The sequence below is a fragment of the Corapipo altera genome, unplaced genomic scaffold, assembly GCF_003945725.1.
Source record: "Corapipo altera isolate COAL_440 unplaced genomic scaffold, ASM394572v1 301, whole genome shotgun sequence".
NCBI classification, from domain to species: domain Eukaryota; kingdom Metazoa; phylum Chordata; class Aves; order Passeriformes; family Pipridae; genus Corapipo; species Corapipo altera.
This window is the reverse complement of record NW_020884926.1, coordinates 2,831,717-2,845,928: the sequence shown is the minus strand read 5'-3', so window position 1 is coordinate 2,845,928 and position 14,212 is coordinate 2,831,717. Positions and strand designations below refer to the sequence as shown.

The window sequence follows — 14,212 nt, the reverse complement described above, 5'->3', positions numbered from 1 at the left end:
TTCAGCAGAGGCTCTTCAGGGATAAACCTATAAATCCTGTCAGTGACCTTGGCTTCAAAATGGGTGATTTCACTGCTTTCCCTAATCTTGATCTTCCCCCAGCTGCCAGAGAAGTTGGTGTTTTCTTAACAATATCTTTTTTTTTTCTTAATTAATTATTATTTGATTTGCTTTGTTCAGTTGCCATATGCTTCTTGATTCGTGGTCTCTCTGCCTTCACGTGGAATATTTTTTCATCTATTAAGCTACTTACCAGGTTGCTGATCCCCCCCCCCAAAAAAAAACAACACAACAAATATTTCCCCTGGCCAGTTGCCGGGGCTCAAAGGGCTGTTTCTGTGCGGGGACAGAAGTGAAACTCTCCACTCCAGCATAAACTGAATAATCCAGAGGTGCCTCCAGAAGCTGCTGGTTTGGTTTCTGGAGGAAAAAAAAAAAAAAGGTCTTGTAATCCAGCAGTTTCCCTGTTGCCAAGGGGAAGGAATCTGCTGCCTGGAAGATTAATCAACGAGCCGGCGCTTGATTGTCGAAAGCGTGTTTTTCATCTCGTTTTCAAGGGCATCTTAAAAACAGAGCTCCTGTCCCCTGCCTGAGCTCTCCATCATCTCTCCTGGAGGGAGAACGAGGTGCTGGGGGACCCCAGTGCTGGCATTTGTCACCCCACAGGGCAGGGGGGTGGTTTTGTAAAGGAGGGGGGGCCAAAAAAGCCGGGCCTGGCAGTTCCTTAGCAACAGGGCTGGAGTCGGGTCCAGGGGATGTCTCCCCACTCCCGTTGGAGAAGCAGGGCAGGGTTGCAGCTCAAACAAAGCCTGGACCTTGGGAAGAAAACAGCCCAGCTGGTCCCTCTCCCTGCTCCCATCAGGTGATGTTCTGGTCACTGGCACAGCTCCTGCCTCCAACACTCTGACCTTTTATTCAGATTTTATCTGCCCGGAGATCCGGAATTTGGTTTAAATATAACAGCGTGTTATATCCTGTTCCTCTCCGAAAGGAAACTGAGTCATGGCCTTAGAAAGAGCAGCTGGAGAGTGGAGGGATCCTCAGAATTCTGGATTTTCTGGGCTCAGTGTTTTTGCCACAGCAGGAAAACCAGGGGAGGGGTTGTAACTCATCTCTGGTGGTTGTGGTCAGTCTTTCCCACCCTGTGTTTTTATTTTGGGGGTAGGAGGTTGTTACATCTTGATATAATTGTAAAACTGACCCGTTTACTCTCCCTTTCTTTGTACAAAACGTAATTTCCAGATTCTGAATTGAATATTTTAAGATAATCTGTATTTATTCACAGTGTAAGTGACTTTTAAAAGGCTGATAGTGTTAATAAGATAACACTGCACCGTTTGCTTCCCGTTCTGAATGCAAATATAATGAATTACCTGGGGTAGATTTGTGTCTCGTGCTCCTTGGGGTGCATCACCCCAGCCTGCAGGATTGCATGAGCTTCTCTATGCTTTTGAAAGGGATTTTATAATTTAAATATGAGAAATGGTGGTCAGCTGTCTGTTTTCAGGTATTCTTTTGTTGTTGTTGTTTTGGAAATGCTATCAATAGAGTGATTTAAACTTGGATTCACCTTTTCTACTAGTTAAGGAAGGGTGACTGGTTTCTTGGCTTTTACTGATGGCAACATCCAGAGTTCTTGGGTTGATTTAAAGTTATTTCAATCCTCTGTCACTTCAGCAGTTTGGTTGGGTTTATCTGCCTTGCAGGTGGTAAGAAATTCAAATTATCTCCAGGATCCTTCCCTCCTCAATACCTAAAAGTGCAATTAGAATATAGTAGCAAAATAATGGTGAAGTGCTTTGATATTTTTTTCCTGTTAAGTGTATGATAGAAATCTCCAGCTTCTTTCCAGGTAATTTTGGCTTAGTCTAAGGTGATATAGGTAAAAGCATTTCCTTTTGTAACACTTATGTTGGAATTGCACTTTATTAAATACACAGAGCCCAGGAGTAGATTCCTTGATATGGCAAGTGGTTGTTTTATTTCCAAAGAGTTGTTTGCTGTCTGGATGGCAATTTGCTGTTCCTAACAAGATCCCTTTGAAAACACAAAAAACCCCCTAAAACAAAACAAGTGCAGACAGATGACAAGCATTGTCTGCAACTTGACAAGATGATATTTCCTATTTAAATTTTTTTTCCCTGATAGTTTGGGTCTGTGCCTTAGCCTTGATTTGATTCTGTTTGAACACGGAGCCTGTCAGCCCAGAGAACCCAAACTTTTTGACTTTGTCACGAGATTCCCTGTGGTTCTGCCCCCACAGCTTATCTGAGAATTACCAATATGGCCCAGTGGCCACTGCAGCAGCAAATGACAAAATGCTCCTCAAATTGGTGTGGTGACATAATTCCTATTGAAGAAGGGTTGATTACTGTCAGTGTGGATGCTCTGTGTGCTTTAGAGCTCAGGGCTTATCTCTCTTGCACAACAAGAATGCCAAAACACCCCTCATTTGCAAGCGCCGTTTGCATGATAAATTTTGTTTTTCTAATCTTCCCTATCAACAGCACCGATTTATTATTATTTTTTTTAATCCTTCAGATGACATAAAAATGCATTTTAATGAAGCAAATTATCAGGCTTTGTCTCTTCTGTGTATAAGCGGGGCGGCCACATTCAATTAGGCTGAAAAATGATCATTTGTTCTATTACAGGCTGTAACAGGGCGAGTGGAAAACCATGATCCATCACCAGTTGCTCAGCTTCATGTTACTTAAATCACTTGCCATCCTGTCAGGGGCTCAGAATCCTCGATGGGAGCCATTATTTAATTTAAGTTTGTGGAGGTGTCACTTGTTTGATAATAGGCTGGTTCTGTAGTAGGTGCACAGTGACTAAATATTCATCATTTCCTGCATCCATCCAAGAGCCCTAATTAGTTGTGAGGGTGGCAGTGCCAGTGGAGCTAATGATTCTAGTGCCATGGGAAGGGTTTGACAGCAGATAAGGATTTGATCCAAAGGGAGACTGTAACCTGTAGCAGGAGAAGGTTCTTCCCCCAGAGGGTGGTCGGGCACTGAACAGTGGTCACAGCCCCAAGGCTGCCAGAGCTCCAGGAGGGTTTGGACAACACTCTCAGGGCCATGGTGGGGTTGCTGGGAGGAGCTGGACTTCATGGTCCTTGTGGGTCCCTTCCAACTCAGCATATTCCATGATTCCATGAGTTCTGCTAGAGCTGCAAAGGCCTCGTTTCTGAGCCTGGCTCCCAGAGCCAGCGTGAGGAGTTTGGTGTATCTGGAAGGAAACTTAGATCTGAGTGATGAAATGCCACCTTTTCCCAGTCAGTGACCATGGAACAGTCACTGAGTGGCTTCACTTTTAAGAGCAGGGTGTGGCTGGCAGAGCTGAGCCCTGGCACAGCAGCCCCTGCAAACCCCGTCTGTGCCTCCCTCTGCACAGGGGAGGTTCTCTCTTCCCCTCCTTGGTTAAGTGAGTGTCAGATGTGTTTGTTGATCAGTGCTCATGAGGGTGCACTTAAAAGCTGCTGCTCGGTGCTCCTTGCCCAGTGTTGTTTGTACTTTCATGTGCCTTGTGGTTTTGAATATATTGTGTTAAAGACTCAGTGCAGGAGCTTCTGGCTTTGTGGTTTTGCTTCAGCTTTTACTGGCTGGCCTCTTGATATCTCACTTGTTCCCCCTGTGCTTGTTCCACCGTGGAGGTTTTTTTTCTATTCTTTTGTTCCTTTCCTCCTCCCCCCTTCCCTTTCACAGCATCCCTCAGATTTATATGGCTTTTAGGCTACGTGGGGAGATGGATCATTCAGGCCTTATGCATTTAGAGGAGCTGATAAATAACCTGGCAGTGTATTCCCCTCCACTGCACTGGAATAACTTCCAATGCTCAAATCAAACATCCCATTTGCTACAAACTGGGGAAGGCAATGAGGGCACCTCTGGTTTATTAGGGTGCATATTTCATTTCTCTCTTAGGGAAGGTATTCTTCACTTCTGTGTGTCTGGGGAGGCAGTTCCATATTCTCAGCACCACTTCCCCCTTGCCTCCCTCCCCCCAAATATCCACCTTCCCAGTTTCCCTTCCAGTGTTCACCTTTGTTGCAGCTGCATTTCTGGTCCTTCATTTTTAAATCTTTACTATTTCCTCTCTTATTTGTGGCCACTTTTTCACATTTGGCACCATTCCCCCCTCACTGGGGATGTGTCCCCCAGCCTGGACTTTAATTTTGTCATCACCAGTATTATTTCTCTCCAGATTTGCACACTCAGGGGTCTCTTCACTGCCACTGCAGCCAGTGGCAGACATATCCTGAGAGAAATTCAGGGAGTTTCCAGAGGTTGCCTTATGTCATTCTTGTAAGGGTCAAAAACCTGGAATTTGTATCCAAGTGCCTGAATTCCAGCCTGGGCATCTCTGCTGTCACAGCCCTGCTGTTCAGTGATTTAGCTGGGAAGCCACCTGCAGAAATACCTGCCTCTCTCCATGGATAATTTCCTTGGGGATTCTTGCCACCATTTTGTCTCATTATTCCTGGATTTGTTCATTGCTCTAAAGTCTGGGGGCTCTTGAAGTGCTTTTATTTGTTTCCTGCTGCTGTTTGCATAAAGTCCCTGTTTGAAGGCAGAAAATCATCTCCACAATAATTGATAGTAATGGTTGAAATCCCAAGGGAACAATATTCCTGCAATAGGGAAATTCCATGAGAAATACTGTGCTCGAGCCCTGAAAGGCTCACACAGGATATTTCAGGTGGTTTGAGTGGTGTTTTTCTGTGCTTGGTGCTTCAAATTGACTGAAAGGACTAAAAATGTCACAGCAAGAGAGAATAACTCCAGACTTGCCTAACAGTCCATGTGTATTCCCCTCACTCTGCATGACCTGTGTCACAAAAAGAGAATTTCCTGGTGAAAAAGATGGAGAAAATGGAAATGTTCTGATGTTTTGTGTTAACTCTCCCATTAGTTACGAGGCTCTGGGCTGCTGGGGCTGCTGTGTGTCTGTGCTCACCCACCCGTGGCATTGCCTGCAATGGGCATTTTAGCACTGATGATTTAATGGAGATTTAATGGAGATCCTCTGGGTGTTACTGGGCAGGGTGGTGTTCCCTTCACTGCTGTACATGGAGTGAAAATGCTGCTTTTAAGAACAACAGCACGAGGAGAAGGAAATTCAGGGGGAGGCTGATCAATCTGACATTTTCCTCTGGGCTTTTTTCTGCCCAGTGAAGGTGAGGAAACATAAGGAACATTCCAGTGTTGGTGTAATTCAAGGAAATATTGATAACTTTAAGAATACACTGGCACTGCAGTCCTTGGTACAGGTATTTGAGATTCAGAGGATGTGAGGAAAAGAAAGGTTAATATTCCCAAGTGATGCCTGAGAGCTGTTCCTCAGGAGGAGAGGGGGTCTGGTAGGACATTGTTTATATTCCACAAGTGATGATTTCTCTCTTGGTTCACGTTACATACTCTGTTGTATGTATTTTTGCCTCTGCTTTTGGATTCTATATACTTCTACCAGTTCCATCACGTTCAAAAAAACCCAACAACAATTGGAACTACAAATTATTTTTTTTTTTTTTTTTTAGAAAATGCAGTTGTACCAAGTCTGGGTGAGCATAATCTTGAGAAATGAAAACAAATAGCTTTTTTTCTTTTCTATTCAGATTGAAGTTTGCAGGTTAAGTGCTGAATTTCTTCCATTTACCTGTATAAAAGGGAGATATTTGGAGATGCCATATGGGAAAAGAAGCATGTCCTTGAAAAGGAACACATTGTCCAGCTCTTTCTTTTTACTTGCTCTTTGGTTTTGATGTACAAGAAGGCTTTTTGTATATTAGCATTTTTAACAGCAGTTTAAAATAACAATCAGAAATGAATCTCTTTGTGTACAGAAAAGGCAATCTGAGGTATAATCAAAAGCTTGCTGTTGTCTCTTGGCAGCAGCACAGTGTTTTGCTTCTCTGGGTCACAAAATGTGCCAGACCTTTGTTCTGCTTAACTCTTAAAAGGCACCTTTAAAAAAATCATTTCTGTAAAAACATTTTAGCTTCGTTTGCAGGACTGAGAAACTGTTGATTCCAGGAGACAAGAAGCTAGAGAGAATGTTTTAGAAGCAGCTCTCTTTATTGTCAGTGAGGGCAGTCTCCAGGTTGGTGGGTTTAAGGTCTGTGCCCACAGGAGGGACGAGTCTCAGACTGGCTGTGTGAAACCTGGTTGATGGCCCCGTGCCACGGGGCTGTTCTCTGAAGATCATGGAAGAGCAGATGTCTGGGGAGGCCGTGGGAGCAGCTGGAGTGTTGCACAGACCTGGATCTGCCTGTCCCACCTGCATAGGTGGATCCTACATCTGTCAGCAGAAGGTCTGTCATGGGCATTTAAATCTCAGCCTGGGTGAGTCAGCCAGGCTGGTTCCCTGCTGTGGAAATGATGACGTTGGGCTGAGTGAGGAGCTGCTTTCTGTGCAGCTCCAGAGGGGAGAGGTGTGGAGAGTCCTGAGGGAATGTTTCCAGCCTGCTGGAGGCCCAGCACTTGTTGCTCCCTTTGGAAGATCCTCCTGCCACTCGCCCCTCTGTGCAGTGCCACCGACCTGGGAGGGACAGAGCAACGCCTCCTCTTCCCACCCTGGTTTTATCAGAGGAAAGGAAATGGCAAACTGAGCACTCTCCAAACCAGAGGGCTCATCTCTCCCTGCCTCTCCATCCCTGCCCTGAAATGTGGGACCATCAGCAGTAGTGTTAACACGGCTGAGAATGCCTGTAATAATCCATGAATTGTTTCTTCCAAGGAGTCACGGTTGTTTATCAAACACCCTTTCTAGAGCTCGGGAAAAGGAAAGTCAGGTTTCCTTTTTTCCCTCTTGCTGCTGCTTTAATATCCAGCCTGGTTTTGATCGTGCATCAGCTGCTGCTGTGCCACTGTGGGCTGTGCTCAGATCAGGTTTCTCGGTGCGCTGTTGACTTTATCTCGTTTACAGGATCACATTTCTGTTGCCATACGCTGTGTGATCGCAGCCTCCCCGCAGCTCCCTAACAATTAGGAATTGAGCAGGAAGTGTGTGCTCCTCACAAAAGCCTTTGGAGTTGGGTTTTACAATCACGCCCGGAGCAGAGGCGGGGGAGGCACTTCTCCCAAACACGCTCCCGACACAGAGGAGTCTGTTGTTGCAGCCACTTGGCCGTTTGTCAGCAGTTCCCAGACATCCATCCATCCATCCCTGCATCCCTCCTGCACAGGTTGCTTGGCAACCCGGGCCGGAGCCGGCTCAGGGCCGGAGCATCAGGTCGGGGCTGATTTATCGGCGGGGCTGGGCGGTGAACCCGGCAGGCAGGACTGGACCTTTCCTGGGGAATGTGAAGGAGAGAGAGCCTGGCTGGGCTGGGAGCATCATCTGGGATGTGCTCTGAAAGCACCCGGAGCTGATAGTCAGGGCACAATTAGAGCAAAAATAAAAGCTCTTCATTTAGACAGAATTGATTTTTTTTTTAATTTTATTTTTTTCCCCCTGTTTTGTTTTCTCTTTCCCATCGAGGCTCCCACACACACACAGGTACGGTGCAGAACCCAAATCAAGGCAGTGCCTGGTGCTTTGGGTGAACCTGAAATCTCTGTCTTTATAAAAATAGCTCTGATAAAATCCTGATGGGAAAATACAGCTGGGGTCAGCACAGAAGGTTAGCAGCACCCTGACAGCTCCAGGCCTGGGGTGAAGCAATAGCTGAATTCTCCTCCAGCTCTGGAAATGTCTGAGAGCTGTTGTGTCACCTTCAATACCATGTTGCCTTTCATACAGACTTTTGCATTGATCCCTGGCATTAAACAGAGAAAAGGGAAAGTAGAGTTTTGTAAACTGGCATTTAGGTAATGGTTCCTGCTGTGGTCACATGTAGAACTCTCACCCTCTTAAAACATCACCTTGGATAAACGAAATGGAAGGAAACTGGGGCAGCCTTTAGGTATAAACACCTCAGCTCAGCTCCTTCTGCTGGCTCCAGTCCTTATCCCAGCACAGTGGTGAGGAGGGGTGGGCAATCCATGGAAAGCACATCAACAAGAGCGTTTGTGCAGGTCTGAGAAGGCAGAGAGGACAGAAAGGATGGTGAATCCACTCTGACCTCTCCAACAGCAATATAAATACTTTATTGAAAATTCTAAATAAATGTGCTTGTAACCAGTAATCCCGCTCTGCATGCAATCTCATTTAGCCAACTGGGTATGCAAATGTGCTATTAATGTGTTTGCATCCAGTATAAACACACAAATCTAATCTGTTTATATATGTCATTTACACACAGCTGTGCTCACGCTCACTTAATACCAACATTTTCAGCGGGGCGAGAGGTACCCTGGGAGATCCATTGTTCCAAACAAAAGCCGAGCAGTGCAGCACCAGGGAAGGGGGGTCATTATCATCGCGGGATCTTTTGGCATTCCCTCGAGGGAGTCTGCCTGATGACTCTGTGGATACTCAGGGCACAGCCTGTCCCTGCAATGCTTTGCTGTTGAACCCCTCGGTTTGAGGGAGGCTCTGATTTTCCAGTATAATTTTTCAGGAAGACAAAGCGATCCGATTGGGAGGGAGAGCAAATTGTTTGGCTCCTCGAAGCCTTTCAGCTGATCTATTCCTTGTCAGTTTGTTTACAGAGGATGCTTGATCTTGCAGGCAGATGGCCTGAGGGAGTGTTAAGGTTTTTATCACATGGGGGTGACCAGCAATGCACTCTGAAGAAGGGCTTTGAATATCCAACAGGAACATTCATAGTCTAGAGTGATATCTAACAAATACCAGCAAAATATTTTGGGGGTTCCATGTCTTTGACTGAGAGAACTTGGTGAAAATAGGATTTTATTTTCAAAAATACCACAAAGGTTAAAGGATCATTTCGTCTTGACGGAATAGAATTATTTCACTTTAAAAAAAATTGATAAGAAAAATAAACAGAGCAGTTTGTATGATCTAACTGATCTCCAGTGAGTGGCATCCCTGCCCATGGCAGGGGGTTGTTACTAGATGGACTGTAAGGACCCTTCCAACCCAAACCATTCTGTGATCCTATTAAAAGAAAGCTGACTTTGGGTTTAGGATGTATTTTGAACTAAGGTCACAATCTGCTGAATGATGCAGTAAATGGAATAAGTTATTTCATGGAGTGAGTATATTTTGTGTGTATGGTTTGGTCAGCAAGGCACAGACACTCCCCTACAACAGAGGTGTCACCACAAAGGGTTTTCCCCCAGTTTTAACCAAGAGCCCAGTGCCTGGCCTGGGCTATTGGAGAGAGAAATTCTGCCAGCAAGGGGCATGGCAAGGGCACATCAATGCCTGGCACTTCCCATCCTGCAGTCCTGCCCCTCCTGGCCACAGCCAGAGCTCCTGCAGTGCCTTGGGGCAGTTGGAGGGTTTTTTTTGGGGTAAGTGTTCAGGCAACAAAGCAGTTTGTAGGAGAGGTTAAACAGGCATTAAATAGACATGCTCTGTGCCTGCAGTGGTCAGGTGGATGTTGAGAACAGCTTGGATGTGTGTGACAGCTGCTTTTTCTTTCACTTAAAGTATCTCTTTGCCCTTCATGCAGTTACTGAGCAGTCCTGTCTGTTACTGTCTGTTACTCTAGAATATAGAGATTGATACAATAAATATTGGCATCATTTCCTACTCCTGGCGGGTCTATTTTGGCGAAAAAAAATTGTGAATAACACAAGTTTTTTTGTAAGAGAGACCTGACATCTTCAGGTTGAGTCTTCTTAATGAAACTATCAGGAATACTTCTGTTTCTAGAGGACAGTGTCTATCACTGACCTTATCAGCAAATGCCTTTATTTGCTCTGTACACACATGAGCGAAATATAATGTTAACTCAGCCAAGCTTTTAATAAAATGTGCTCTGCACTGAAATTCAGCTGACAGAATTGTTTGGAGCAGTCTCTAAACGTGCTGCACGTTGAGCAGAAGTTTTGCAGCTATAACCAAATCTCATTTTCTTTTTGGAACAGCTGCCATAATTTTTCATCTTGTGAAACTTAAGAAATAAAGATGCTTTCATGCATTTAGTGTTTATTTGCTGTTAACTATTAAAACCCCATAAATTTTGCTACTGTATGTACTATAAAACTTAAAAAGGCATATTAAATATGGAAGGTAGTGACAACTTCCATTGGTATCTGCCTAAAAAACCTCAGGCCTTTCCCAAAATGCACTGAACCTATTGCTTTCCTTATAGCAAAATCTTCCATTTTATTTGCTTATAATAAAGGAAAAGGTTGAGAGAGAAGAACTTGCTGTTCTTGGACATAGGCTAAGGAGGGCTTCTTTTTTTCTTTTAGAAAGATTGAGAAATAAAGTCCTTATTTCCTGGACTGAGAAAGAACAGAAAAGGCTCTGTGTGTTTGTAAATATATTGCATTGCACAATGTTCTTCACTCATTAACCATGTGGAAATCATAGGAAGGGAATGAAATACTTCGTGGAATTTCTTAGTGGAAATACATTTGATCTAAACTTGACTGAAGCATCACCTCAGAAGAGACAGATTAGCAGCAGTGATGAATTTGCAGGTTTCTCAGAGTTGTGCTGCCTTCCTGAAGCCCGTGAGGTTTCCGTTTGAAATTCTAAAATTGATTTAACCAGGTTGTTTTTTGCAGGAGTTGTTATTCTTGCAGGCTCTGGTTTAGATCTTTGCAGTAAAGAGGTGAACTGGGCCCCTCATTTCCCGGTGGAAAGCTGGGGTGCAGGATTTCAGTCAGCAGCAGCAGCAGCAGCAGATTTCTCCTGCCAGGCTGTAATCTCTGGATAATAGAAACCCTGACGCACACCCTGAACTCCAGCTCTGTGCTGGCACTGCCATCCCGTTGATAAACATGCCAGCTGAGCTCTGTTAGGCACAACATAATGGCTTTGTGTATCTTGTCATGATATTTGTTCCCCGGGATAAAATATGGGCCCTGCAAGTAACACACACGCAAACATTAACATGCTTGTTCCTTGTTCTTCCTGGGTTATTTATAGCTCCCTGTTTACAGGCTGGAGCAGGGATACTGCAGGATCTAATGCATTGCATCAAATTATAAAATGGTATTAGGAGGCCTTGTGCTGTGGCTGGTCAATAGCCATGGAAACCACTTCATAAAATATAACTGTGTCTGTCAGCACCGGCTGCAAGCCATGGGATTTCCTAAAGCTGCTTCCCAGCCATCGGTATCCAGAGCATTTTTTTTTTTTTTTTAATTGTGCCACAGTTTGTCATCAGTGAACAGAACAAACAGCAGTGCTGACAGAACCCTGTCAGAAGGAATGCTGGAAAGTTAAACACAAGTGGCGAAATTGAAATGTTTGCCCTAAAAAAATCCGAATTCTCTACCTGTAAAAATTAAACCGTTTGTGCTCTGGAGCCGCTTCCACGTCTCTATCCAAACTTATCCATAGGTTTGAGCCTCGTTATTCCACCAGCCCTGTACTGTAAGACTATTTTAATTCAGCAGCTGTCGCTCCCAGATGCCTTCTGTGAGCAGCTCAACATCTCCCGCCCCATTAACAGGCAGACACGGAATTTGGTGCATGTCATCTGTGCAGAGGAGAGCAAATTTAATCAGTGTTGTGCAGTCTGCTTTGCGAGGCGCTGCAGAGCAACAGGTCACTTCTGATTTGGTGTTGCAACTGTTTGGTTCTTTCATATTTAAAACCATTTCGAGGTCTCTGTTGGCCTTGGCTTGGAGAAAAGGAGTAGCTGCTCTTGCTGCAGGCCAAGGGAGAGCAGAGCATGATGCCTGAATTAATGGAAGACTGGAACAGGGAGGAAAAGCTGAAGAATCTCATGTAAAGGAGGAAGGAAAATCTGAAAAAGAAATCGTTTTAAGCAACCCTTTATTGTTTTGTTAAGCTTTAGGACTTCAGAGTTTCTCAAATTGATTTTTGTGTGCTTTTTGTGCATTAAGAAGTTCATCTCTTTGCTTTCCAAGGGGCGCACAACTATTTTGTAGTTGGGTATCTCCCACTGCCTCAGTGGCCCAGGGATAATGCTGCACAGCACCAATAAAGGTGGCACCATAGTTGGCCAAGATTTCAGAATGTCAGAAGGACTGACTTCGTTCCTTGGAAAATTTGGAATAGCATTTCAAGGTCCCTGTAATTCTGTTATTCCGATGGGCTCTGTGCTAGGCTTGCATTCCCAGTAGGGATTTTTGATATCCCGTGGGTTCAAAGGAAAACAGTTTGTCAAAGGCTTTTTTAATAGAGTTGAATCCCAACACAAAACAAATATAGAATAGTTCTTGTTAAAGAATCTTAAAAAAATAAACTAAATGGTCCATTGAGAATTCAGATGCACCATAATAAGTCTTTGGCAAAACGAGGAATAGAGAATTTTGGATGATTTCATTTTAGATTGCACTCTCCTGTTTCCCTGTGCTGTTTCATCCTTGGTTGGAGTGTTCCAGCTCTGGTTTCTTCTTATTCCCTACAGGTTCTCCTGTCACCTTTTCCTGTGTATGCTGTTAACTGATGCTGCAAAAGCACCATCCCTCTGCTACAGCCCAGGAGGCAGTGATGGCAGAGCCAGGAACTGAGCTGCATCCTCCAGTTCCCTGTGGATTGTCTGCTTTTAAACGTTTCTTCATTTAGTTGCTTTTTCATTCTTTGTGATGAGCTGCAGACAGGAATTATATCTCTCTTTGGGATACTGGGAGTGGTGTGAGGGCACCAGCCAGAGGTTTGTGGTGCCAGGGGCGTGATCCACCTTCCCCTCAGCGTAATGAGAATTCCTTGGTAAAATTCACATGGTAAAAATGAGGAGTTTGTTTGTGCATTAGGGACCAGTTACACACTGTAGGCACTCAATATCTTGCTCTCTGGATATTTGTGTGACTTCTGCCTGTGTCTGGGGGGGGCTGGTGCTTTGCTCTTAGCAAACTTCTCCGTGTTCAGGAGCCCAGGTGCCCCCAGTGCTCAAATCCCAAGTGATTTGAAAGTGGTTTGAAAGGAGCAGGTGGGTCTGAGTAAATCATACACTGGAAGGGACTGTAATCTCAAAGCCTTTACAACTGGTGGTTAATTCTCATCTCTGTGCCCCCAGGCACATTCTTGGTGGACTCTGCAGTCTTGCTGGTTTTGAGGGTCAGGGTTGGGTGAGGACAGAACCCTGTGGGAGCAGATCTGCAAAATAATGTGCTTGAGGTTCCAAAGGGCCTGTTCACTCCTCTCCAGGACTGTGGTGGGAGCTGCTGAGGTGCTGAGTCCTCTGTTTGAGCAGCGAATTACCCTTTCTGGGATTCCTTATGCCCTTCACAACATGGAAGCCTCTAATCGCTGCCCACCTCCTTCAAGCAGATGTTTGTTAAGAAGGTGTGATCCAAAATACATTGTCAACTTATTTCTTTTTAGGGAATTACTAATTCTCAAGTCCCTCCCTTCTCTGGAATATTAGGGCCCACATACTCAACATCCCTTATGTTTTTTGCAGTCAGTATTTGGTATTTGCCTGTTTCTTTTTATTGGGGAATTACTAATTCTCAGCTCCTTCCCTTCTCTGGAATATTAGGGCCCACATAATCAACATCCCTTATCTTTTTTGTGGGCAGAATTTGATGTTCGCTCGTTGTTTATACCTGTGTATGATGTGTACAGGAAAGGAAAAGCTTTTTTTCCTCTTGTTTCTTTTCAGGGAATTACTAATTCTCAAGTCCCTCCCTTCTCTGGAATATTAGGGCCCACATACTCAGCATCCCTTATCTTTTTTGCGGGCAGAATTTGGTGTTCACTCGTTTATACATATGTATGGTGTTTACAGGAAAGGAAAAAGCCCCCCTTTTTTATTTATTTTTTTGCTGTCTATAGAAAAAGTCCTCCTGGGGAGGACTGGCCTTTCCATAGAAGAGGGACTTTTAGTCTTAAATGTCTTGGTGCTGGTTCTTAAATCTCCTGGTGGTGGCTTTTGAGTGTCCCGGTGGAGGTTTTTGAGGGTCCTTGTGGTGGTTTTTGAGGGTCCCGGTGGAGGTTTTTGAGGGTCCTGGCGGTGGTTCGTGGTGGGGGTGCAGGTGACAGGGTCGTCACCGGGTCCCAGCGCTGCGGGCAGGGGGTGGGTGACACCCGGCCGTGGATTTACCACACGAAGGTGCTGGAAAAAGGAGGAGGAGGAGGAAGAGGAGCAGGGCAGGGAGCGGTGCCGGAGGCCGAAGGGTTATTCGGGGTTGGGGGTGTTGCTGAGGGGAAACGCGAGGGGCTGAGGGGAGGCGGATGCGAGGCAGCGGCTGCTCGGAGCGAGGGAAGG

The 14,212-nt window shown here is 45.0% G+C and overlaps 1 protein-coding gene across 1 annotated transcript in view; it reads left to right on the top strand.

Moving 5' to 3' along the window:
• Positions 1-14,212, top strand: part of RERE (arginine-glutamic acid dipeptide repeats) — a 167,345-nt gene that overhangs the window by 106,919 nt on the left and 46,214 nt on the right.